The following is a 10,825-nucleotide window of genomic DNA, read 5'->3' on the forward strand; positions in this document are numbered from 1 at the left end:
CATTGAACTGCGAGCTCATGTTGAGTTGTTTGTCCACCCCTAGCTCCTTTTCAGAGTCACCACTGCTTTCCCGGACACAGGCTCCCATTCTGTAGGGGTGGCCTTGTTTATTTACAGGGTACCGTTTCCCTGAAAACTAACAGCACCAGGTCCACATCTGCCCCTGGCTCCCCACCCCCTGCAAGCTCTCTGCCCAAAAAGCCCTCCCCAGTCTCTCTGCTTCCTCCCCTGGGTCACACTCAGAACTGCTTCTCCTGGCTTCCTGCCTCCGATATACACAGCCCCGCCCCCTCCTTTGCAACCAGGGAGAGCCCTATTCATCTGCCTGGGTTAGCACTGGCCTAGCCATATGGCTTAGTGTCTTGGATGGAAGTCCCATTGCCTGCAGCTGTTTTTACCATACAACAGGGCTTGATTGTGCCTTGTTTTGAGCTTGAAAGACTGTTTAAATTATCCTCCACTGCGCATCTGAGATAACCCATTGCCCCTTCTCTCGGGGTTCTGCCCCCTGCAGTATCCCGCATTCTCACTGGGGATTAGTGATGATGGAAACATTTCTGACAGAAGTTTCCCATTGAAAAATATGGCTTTGTTGACATTTAATGTTGTGTGGGAACTTGTTGATTAAAATATTACTTTTATATTAGATTTCTAGGTTATATTTAATATCAGGCCTATATCAAGTATATTATATTTAATATCCTAATATAATATACACTTTGAAACAACATGAAACAAAATGGTAAAAAAAAAACACTATCAAACAACGATGTTCAAGAAAGATGATTTCAAACTGGAGCAGCTGTAGAGAAAGTCTACTAGGCTGATCAGAGGAGTGGAGAGTCCATCTTACGAGTAGAGACTAAAGGAGCCAGGCTTGTTTAGTCTAGGAAAATGAAGGCTAAGGCCTGGTCTACACTAGCAGGTTATGTCGAATTTAGCAGCGCTATATCGAATTAACTCTGCACCCGTCCACACAACAAAGCTGTTTAGTTCGACATAGAGGTCTCCTAAATTCGACTTCTGTACTCCTCCCCAACAAGGGGAGTAGCGCTAAATTCGATATGGCCATGTCGAATTAGGGTAGGTGTGGATGGAAATCGACGGTAATAGCTCCGGGAGCTATCCCACAGTGCACCACTCTGTTGACGCTCTGGACAGCAGTCCGAGCTCGGATGCTCTGACCAGCCACACAGGAAAAGCCCCGGGAAAATTTGAATTCCTTTTCCTGTCTGGGCAATTTGAATCTCATTTCCTGTTTGGACATCGTGGCGAGCTCAGCAGCACTGGCAACGATGCAGAGCTCTCCAGCAGAGATGGCCGTGCAATCTCTGAATAGAAAGAGGGCCCCAGCATGGACTGATCGGGAAGTCTTGGATCTGATCGCTGTGTGGGGCGATGAGTCCGTGCTTTCCGAGCTGCGCTCCAAAAGACGGAATGCAAAGATCTACAAGAAGATCTCTAAAGCCATGGCAGAGAGAGGATACAGCCGGGATGCAACGCAGTGCCGCGTGAAAATCAAGGAGCTGAGACAAGGCTACCAGGAGACCAAATAGGCAAACGGACGCTCTGGATCCCATCCCCAGACATGCCGTTTCTACGAGGCACTGCATTCCATCCTAGGTGCGGCCGCCACCACTACCCCACCACTGACCGTGGACTCTGAGGACGGGATATTGTCCACGCCCACTTCCTCTGAGATGGTAGTGGACAGGGAAGAAGAGGAAGGAGATGAGGAGGATGAGGCAGTCGACAGCGCTTACAACGCTGATTTCCCAGACAGCCAGGATCTCTTCATCACCCTCACAGAGATCCCCTACCAACCGTCCCCAGCCGTTAACCCGGACCCAGAATCAGGGGAAGGATCAGCCGGTAAGTGGTTTAAACATGTAAACATTTATTTATAAAAGAATATAAATATTAACTGTGGCTTTTTCATGATTAGACTGTCCTAGGCACTTAAAGTTCTAGTCTTTGGCAGTGCAACTGCTGCAAAAAAATCAAACAATGTCCGGTAAATCTTGATTGGTTTGCCCTAGGCACTGTACTGTTTAGCCCTTGCCAGTGCAGCTACAGGAAAGTTCGGTCAATATATCCGGGGATAGAGCAGAAATCCTCATGGGACATCTCCATGAAGCTCTCCTGGAGGTAATTGGAAAGCCTTTGCATGAGATTCCTTGGGAGAGCGGCCTTGTTGTGTCCTCTGTAGTAGGAAACGTTTCCGCGCCAGGCTACCACCAAGTACTCCGGGATCATTGCCTTGCACAGCATGGCGGCATACGGCCCTGGTCTTTGGAGGCTTTCCCGAAGCATGCGTTCTTTCTCACTGTCAGAAATACGCATCAGAGTGATGTCGGTCATGGTCACCTGCTTTGAATTAGGGCAATGTTAGTATTGGGACTGCTTCCCTGTTCCTTTACAGAACTGTAACCGCCGGTTTACAGCCATGCGGTGGAGGCGGGAGAGGGGCAGCATAGAGGGATCTTTCCCGGGGACAGCCGCGAGGGGGTGGGACAGGGGCAGAGTTCATGCTTGCCGGATTGCTGGCAACAGGAACTGGCCAATGCTAGGAGCATTGCTTTGAACGTGAAAGTAGGGCACTGCTATTATGAAAGTTTTAAGCTGCCACAAGTCTACGGCTTACCATGTCAGCCCGCTACCCAAATTCTGCTGTGCTGTTCCGATTCTGTGATCTGCACTGCAGGACCCCAGGGACTGAATGCGAAGGCCGAAAATTCGACCTTGTCCTGAGTGCGCATGTGATAGGTGCTGTGAATGGTCTTTTTCACAGAGAAAGACTATTTTCATTGTTCACTCAAAATTTTATCTTTCTGAGGAATTCACTCCCTTTTTCCCATCCCACAGCTGTGGCTGTCTCCCAACCTACCCTGTCATCAGACTCCCAGAGGCTGTCGCAGGTTAGGCGTAGACGGAAAAGGACCCGGGACGACATGTTCTCTGAACTTATGGGCTGCTCCCGAGCTGAGGCAACCCTGCAGAGTCAGTGGAGGGAGAACTTGTCCCAAATGCACCGATCACACATGGAACGGGAGGAGAGGTGGCGGCAGGAAGACCAGCAGGCAACTCAAACACTGCTTGGACTAATGAGGGAGCAAACGGACACGCTCCGGCGCCTTGCGGATGTTCTGCAGGACTGGAGGCAGGAGGACAGAGCCCCGCTGCAGTCTCTCTGTAACCACCGTCCCCCGCCACAAAGTCCCATACCCCCCTCACCGAAAGTACCAAGAAGGAGGGGCTGCAGAGCCCGTGAAAACTGTCACTCTACCCCTGCAGACTGCTCAAGTGGCAGAAGGCTGTCATTCCCCAAAATTTGATAAGTCCTTTCCTTCCCGCATCACCCAAGCCCCCATCCCAGTTTCATTGTTCATTTGCTAATAAAAAATACGTTTCTGTTAATTGCTGTTTCCATCATGTTTTTTTAGAGGACAGTCTGTTTTAAGGGGGGGAAAGGTGGTTGGTACAGACACGGGGGCAGGTTCAGTAGCAGGTCACACACACAGTGCAGTCACTAGGCACCCTGGTCAGTCTGGGAGGTGGTTTTCATTGTCTGTGGGAGGGGCGGGGGGCTATGAGACTTTTTGGCGGGGGAGGGCAGTTACAGATCTTATGCAGCGGTCCTTATCCTGGATCACAGAGTCACGCAGCAGGGAATCTGTAACCGTCCTCCCCCTGCCACAAAGTCACATAGCCCCCACACACAGAGTCCCGAACAGGAGGAGTGGCAGGCTCCGTTCAAACAATCAGTCCGCCAGTGCGGACCACTGTAGAAGAAGGAGCCTGGCATTCCTCCAGTTTAGAAGCGTCCTTTGCATGAGTACTGTACACCCGCTCCCCACCACAGTCTGCGTCCCAGTTTCAACACTTTACCGTGAAAACAGTAATAAATAAAACGTTGTTCATTAACAAATTTTCAGTGATTTTATTTTTAAACGTGTGTTGGAAGGGGGGGAAGGGGGTGAACGGGGTATGAAACTGGAGAGGATTGTGAACAGTCACTGGGTAAAGAAACGGGGGCAGGTTCAGCTTCTCTGTAAACCAACAAAATTGTCACAGGTTACCCTGCTCACTCAGGAACCTAGCTTTCAAAGCCTCCCGGATGCACAGCGCGTCCCGCTGGGCTCTTCTAATCGCACGGCTGTCTGGCTGGGCGTAATCAGCAGCCAGGCAATTTGCCTCAACCTCCCACCCCGCCATAAAGGTCTCCCCCTTGCTCTCACAGAGATTGTGGAGCACACAGCAAGCTGCAATAACAATGGGGATATTGGTTTCACTGAGATCAGAGCGAGTCAATAAGCTTCTCCATCTCCCCTTGAGACGTCCAAAAGCACACTCCACCACCATTCTGCACTTGCTCAGATGGTAGTTGAAGAGTTCCTTTTCACTGTCCAGGGTGCCTGTATAGGGCTTCATGAGCCATGGCATTAGCGGGTAGGCTGGGTCCCCGAGGATCACTATAGGCATCTCCACATCCCCAACAGTTATTTTGTGGTCTGGGAAGTAAGTACCTTCCTGCAGCCGTCTAAACAGACCAGAGTTCCTGAAAACACGAGCGTCATGAACCTTGCCCGGCCATCCCACGTAGATGTTGGTAAAACGTCCCCTGTGGTCCACCAGTGCTTGCAGCACCATTGAAAAGTAGCCCTTTCGATTAATGTACTGGCTGGCCTGGTGGTCCGGTCCCAAGATAGGGATGTGAGTTCCATCTATGGCCCCACCGCAGTTTGGGAATCCCATCGCTGCGAAGCCATCTATGATCGCCTCCACGTTTCCCAGGGTCACTACCTTTGACAGCAGTACATCAACGATTGCCTTGGCTACTTGCATCACAACAACCCCCACGGTAGATTTGCTCACGCCAAAGTGGTTCACGACTGACCGGTAGCTGTCTGGCGTGGCAAATTTCCAGAGGGCTATGGCCACTCGCTTCTGGACAGTCAGGGCTGCTCGCATCCGGGTGTCCTTGCGCTTCAGGGCAGGGGACAGCAACTCACAAAGTTCAAGGAAAGTTCCCTTCCGCATGGGAAAGTTTCTCAGCCACTGGGATTCATCCCAGACCTGCAGCACTATGCGGTCCCACCAGTCAGTGCTTGTTTCACGTGCCCAGAATCGCCGTTCCACGGCATCAACATGACCCATTACCACCATGATGTCCACGGCGCGGGGTCCCGTGCTTTGTGACAGGTCTGTGCCACTCTCAGACTTCATGTCCTCATCGCGCTGCCGTAGCCTCCTCGCCTGATTTCTCAGCATCTGCCTCTGGAAAAGGTGGCTGATAAGGTGCGAGGTGTTGACAACGGCCATAACTGCAGCGATGGTCGCAGCGGGCTCCATGCTCACAGTGCTGTGGCGCCCGCGCTGTCACTCAGCAGAAAAGTGCACGAACTGATTGCCCGCCGGCGCTTTCAGGGAGGGAGGGCGGGAGTGACGGTTGGATGACGACAGTTACCCAAAACCACCCTCGACACATTTTTTGCCCCAGCAGGCATTAGGGGCTCGACCCAGAATTCCAATGGGCAGCGGGGACTGCGGGAACTGTGGGATAGCTGCCCACAGTGCACCGCTTCCAATGTCGACGCTTGCCCCGTTAGTGTGGACTCACAAAGTCGAATTACTGTCCTTAGTGTGGAAACACACGTTCGACTTTGTAATATCGATTCCACATATTCGATTTAAGTGACATCGAAGTACTCTCGTAGTGTAGACATACCCTAAGAGGGAATCCAATTGTTCGTTTCTCTCTCTCTCTCTCTCTCTCTCTCTCTCACACACACACACACACACACACACACACTAGGGTGGGGGGTAAGCACCAAGGAATGAGAAGAGCTATTGAACCTAAAGGCCTATTTTGGCACAAGAACAAATGGGGATAAACTGGCCAGGAACAAGCTGAGGCTAGGGGCGGCTCTATGTTTTTTGCCGCCCCAAGCACAGCAATCAGGTGGCCTTCAGCGGCATGCCTGCGGTCACGGGGATACAGCGGTGTTTCTGCAGGTGATCTGTCGGTCCCGTGGCTTCGGCATACCAGCGCTGAAGGCCGCCTGACTGCCGCCCTCACAGCGACCGGTAGGTTACCCCCCGCGGCTTGCCGCCCCAGGCACGCGCTTGCTGTGCTGGTGCCTGGAGCCGCCCCTGGCTGAGGCTAGAAATTAGAAGAAGGTTTCTAAACATCAGAGGAGGCAGGTTCTGAAATAGTTTTAATATGGAGCTCAATAAATTTTTGATCAGCACTAGATACCTGGGTTGCCTGCAATAGCTAGGGCTGGACTCAGTGACCCAGGAGATCCCTTCCAGTCCTAAATCCAACATTTCTATCGAAACTAAACATTCTGATGGTTCCAAACTGAAATGTTTCTGAATTGTTATTCTGCAGGAAATTTCGACGTTTGGGCTTTTTGTTCCGATTCGGAATTGATTTCTTTGTAAATGTCAGTATTTTCCACAGAATGAAAATTCTGGTTCCCGACCAGCACTACTGGAAATTTACTAATTTTTAAAATCCAAGATGAGGTTATGGAGAACATGATAGTACCTCCAGAGACATGTCAGGAGAGGGATGGGTGTGTACTACCTGTTTCCAAGCCCTAGCATAATTTGAGTGTAGAACTCACTGGCACAGAAGGTCATTAAGGCCAAGGATTTAGCACCATGCAAAGAGGTACTGGACATTTATATGGATATTAAGAGTATCTAAAGTTGCCATAATTAATGTCAAGGGAAACGATATTAAACCTCCTGCTTCAATTATTTAAACCTCCACCCTTTAACTATTCAAAATCAGGATGACATTTTGATGGGGCCAGAAGATTATCCCACATCTGACTACTCTGGCATTCTCACACCTTTCTCTGAAACATCTGGTGCTGGCCACTGTCCCCAGGATTAAAGTAACCCCAGGTCTGATCCAGTCTGGCAATTCCTGTGTTCTCACTATGACCGTTCATTTAGGGAGCCTTTCGTCCTGTCTTCTGAGAGAAAGGCACAGCCTATTGTCAAAGAATTATGGACCCCAACACACATGTGGTGTTAACCGAAAATGAGATCTCATCTTGGAGGAACAGCTAGAACTGCTACACAGGCCAAAAATAGTCTGGAATTCAGCCTCAGAAGTCAACTTTCAAATGCCTCTTGTGGCACTGAATTCCATAGTCTAATTACATCTTGTGTTGAAGAGGTATTTCCTCTCCTAAGGACTAAAAAGTAAGAGGACCTGGGTGCTTTTTTAAAGCGCTTTCGAAAATCTCCCAAGAGCAAATAGTCCAGGTTTCCATCAGCAGTAAATGATACAGAATCCAGCCCAGAGTTCAGTCCATGCTACACCCATCCCATAACTGTAATATACTAACCAAGGTCATCATTCTTGTCCCCTATGCTCTGCAGACTTGTTCCTTTGCCAGCACTGCCCTTTGTGCCAAATCATGTCAAACATTTTCCTATCTGACTTAATCCACCAAATAAGCAAAGTAAAAGTTTAACTGCCTGAGCACATCAAGCCTTTATATACCAATGAGTCTGTTTGCAAGAGGGTAAAACCTGGGGATTAGCAGGGATTCAATCCTGGCAGAAAATCCATCTAGCATTCCTGGAACAGGTGTCTTTTCACTGACTTGGGACTGAAGTATTTGCCACTGCAAACTGGGACCAGTTAACCTGGGATTTCTGCAGCAACAAGAAAAACAGACACTTAATGCAGGTGGCAACCTGCAAAGTTATTAAGCCAACTTGCCACCTTCTGCAATTTTAACCTGTGGTATTAAGGGACTATTTGCTGGGAAGCACATACCTTGCAAGATGTTCAGCATAAGCATCCCAAGTGGCCATACTTCCATTTTATGGTGTGAATCAGCACCACTGAGCAGTTATTTTTTGGCCAAACCACTGAGATATTTTGCTAACACAGGGGAAGAGTGTATTCTTCTCATCCATCATTAGTCTTTTTTTTATTTTGATCTACACAGCGCCACGCGAGAGCCATGAGTTTTCCAGAAACTCTGGACCGCATTGGTGGCATAGGACGCTTCCAAGTCATGCGTGTGGCATTCCTGGCCATCCCATTCTTAATGCTGGCCAGCCATAACCTCCTGCAGAATTTCACTGATGGGATCCCAGAGCATCACTGTCAAGTGCTCATCATGGCCAACTACACCCATCATGCCAATCTCACAGCCAGCCTACCTGCTGAAGATCTGCTCCGGTTCTCCATTCCCATAGACAGGAGCCAGAAGCCGGAGAAGTGCCAGCGGTTTGTCACCACCCAGTGGCAGCTCCTAACCCAAATGCCACAAGCACCAACACCATAGAGCTGGATAATGAGCCGTGTGTAGACGGGTGGACCTATGATAAGAGCCTGTTCACTGACACCATTATAACTGAGGTGAGAGAAACCTGACTCTGTATAGCCCAGGCAGTGCTGTCATAGGGAGACAGTGTGGATCAGTGCCTAGGGTACTGGGCTGAGAGAGGAGGAGACCCAGGTTTTATTCCCAGCTCCACTACTGATCTGCTGTGGGCAAATCACTTCCTCTCTGTTTCCTCTCTCGTCCTTTGTCTATTTAGAATGTAAGCTCTTTGGGACTGTCTCTAACTATGTGGGTATAGCACACTGGGGCCCTGATCTCAGTTGGGGTCTGGGCAGGACCTGGCACAATGGGGCCCTAGATCGCCTTTGGAATCTATATGTGCTATGCTAATACAACACAATAGCTTGAAAACTGTTATGTTGCACTAGGCTCTCTATATACACACAGTGAGAGACAGTCCTTCCACCAAATCTTACTGTTGTGATCTGGCAGACTGTTTTTCCCCCTTGGCACAGGTATAACTGATCACACAAGCTAGTAGGGTGCCACCTCCTGTGACGTTGCACTCTATATGATTTTATGAAAATATGCTAATGTAACTGGAATATGCTTCATACAAAAGGTCTCTTGTAAGGTTTCATTACAAAGCTTATAATCTACTGATTGTGGTCATCCTATTTGTATAAATGTACTACTCTTGTATCTGAAGCTAGAAATATGAAATATAACTCTAAGGGCCTATTGTAATTATGCAAAGTGAGGGCCATTAATGGTGGTTTAAAATCTTGATGACTCACACTAACCAGGACAATTGACTGCAGATGGCTCTGTTTTACCTGTAAGTCTTCCTGTATACCTGTGTGCTGGCAAGTGAGTAATGAAGTCTTACAGTGACATGTTATCATGTCACCTAAACTGGAATCCATCTTTAATGCGGTGCTTTTCCAGTGGGGGGGAGGGGGAACCCTGTGGGAAGGCCAGTAAAAATGCTCCACTCCCAGCTCCCCAGCATAGGGGGTGTAGACTGATTGCACTGAGCTTTGCTTCCCTGGGGCATCAGGAGGAAGAGTGAAAGTCGGAGCAGCTCTGAGGCCACTCTACACATACCCCAGGGCTAAGTAGGGTCCAGAAAGGGGGAGCACAAGTGCGGGTTAAAGCCACCTCTTCCCATCTCTGTGTCTGTCTGGAGCAAAATATCGAGACCCGGGGATCAAAGTATCCTCTCTACAGAGCAGGCTATAGCGTGTCCAACCTCCTCTCCCCACCACTCTTCCAAAAAGTTCCAGCTCAGGCAATGTGTGCCCTGAAATCTTCCTGCTCTCACTGGTCTCTGTTTTCTTCCCCCGGTGCAGCGGGAGTTGGGGTGTGAGTCCAGGACACTCCGGCAAATGGCGCAGTCGCTCTACATGGCTGGTGTGGTCAGCTGTGTTTGGACGCCTCCCGGACAGGTGAGATGGTGAGGCTGCAACTCTGAGTGCCACACGCTTTCATGTTGCTAGTGTGAGCTGGAGCCACACCAACCCCAGCTCCAAAAACATGTCACAATGGTTATGTACCTACTCAGGGCCGGCTTTAGGCCGATTCAGCCGATTCGGCTGAATTGGGCCCCGCACCAAGAGGGCCCCGCGCTGCAGCTGTTCACCCCGCCCCCAGCTCACTTCCCCCTCCTCCCCTCCCCTGCACGCCCCGCCCCCTCCCCTGCTTCCCGCGAATCTCTGAGACTAAGCAGCAGGGGCGGGCCGGCCGGCAGCACGAGGTAAGCTGGGGTGGGGGCGGGAGAAGGGCTCCGGGGAGGCGCGGCCTGTTCCCGCAGGCCCCAGCACGGCCCCCGTGGCCCGGCTCCGGCCCGGTCCCCGCGGCTCGGGCCCACCCGTCCTCCCCCGCGGCGCGGCTCGAGTCCCCCCCGGCCCCCCTGCGGCGCGGCGCGGCTAGGGGTCCCCCGGCCCCCCTGCAGCGCGGCGCGGCTCGGGTCCCCCCGGCCCCCCTGCGGCGCGGCGCGGCGCGGCTCAGGGCCCCCCAGCGGCGCGGCGGCGCGGCTCGGCTTGGGGCCCGCGCGGCTCGGCTGGGCGCTTCCCCTCCCGGGCTCCAGCTGCGCTGGGGAAGCGCCGGCCGGGGGCGCAGGGTCTGGGGGCTGCCCAGCAAACCGTGAAGCTGGTAGCGCTGGAGCAGCCCTTTCCTCGTGGCTGGGAGTGGGAGGGAGGAGGGGGCGGAGATAGGGCGGGGAGGGGCGGAGTTGGGGTGGGGCTCGAGGTGGGGAAATGGGGGGGGCCAGAGCCCGTGGAGGGTCCTCTTTTTTAATTTGCTGGATATGGTAACCCTAATTAAAACCCTCCCTTTGGTCTGTCTTGTCTATTTAGACTGTAAGCTCTTTGGGACAGGGATGGCTCACACTATGGGGTTGTACTATCCCTGGCACAACACGGCCCCACTCTCAGCTGGGTATATCCAGTTGGTATTTTAAGAATAGTGACAACTCAGGACTAGGGTGACCAGATGTTCCCCTT

Source organism: Chrysemys picta, chromosome 7 (genome assembly GCF_011386835.1).
Source record: "Chrysemys picta bellii isolate R12L10 chromosome 7, ASM1138683v2, whole genome shotgun sequence".
NCBI classification, from domain to species: domain Eukaryota; kingdom Metazoa; phylum Chordata; order Testudines; family Emydidae; genus Chrysemys; species Chrysemys picta.